This window comes from Octopus bimaculoides, chromosome 7 (genome assembly GCF_001194135.2).
Source record: "Octopus bimaculoides isolate UCB-OBI-ISO-001 chromosome 7, ASM119413v2, whole genome shotgun sequence".
Classification (NCBI taxonomy): Eukaryota; Metazoa; Mollusca; class Cephalopoda; order Octopoda; family Octopodidae; genus Octopus; species Octopus bimaculoides.
The window spans coordinates 57,060,244-57,060,813 of NC_068987.1; positions in this window are offsets into that span (position 1 = coordinate 57,060,244).

Sequence of the window (570 nt, forward strand, 5' to 3'; positions counted from 1 at the left end):
TGCTGCTAATGTAGTTAAGAATATACTACACTTCTAAGAACTGCATGAAGTTTGTTAGGGTCATAGCTTCTAAAGGATTGTGGTTCATTTTTAAGTTATTAGTCTTTTTTTATCAGCTACCAAATCTAAGGCCAGAGGACTGTGTACCCTTGATAATTTCCTCTGTATTAACATCATAGGTTTTATTAGTGTCTTGCCCCTTTAACTGGTAATTAACATCTTGATTTGGGGTTTTCTTCTACCCAGCCTCCTTTATAGACAATTACTTATACAAATCCTAAAATCTTGACAATATTTATGACCATACCCAACGATAAACTGTCAACTCACTCCTACCCTCCATTCTAAACAGACACTTAAAACGGTCTACTGCATCACCTCTTGATATCCTGTTGCTTATTTTGATTTTATGAATATATATATATATATATATATATAATTATAATTAAGGATATCAAAAGATATATCTTCATGCTAGATACAGCAGTCAAAACCAGATTCTAAAACCGCATCATGCATCTCTCTCTCTCTCTCTCTCTCTCTCTGTATATATATATATATATATATATA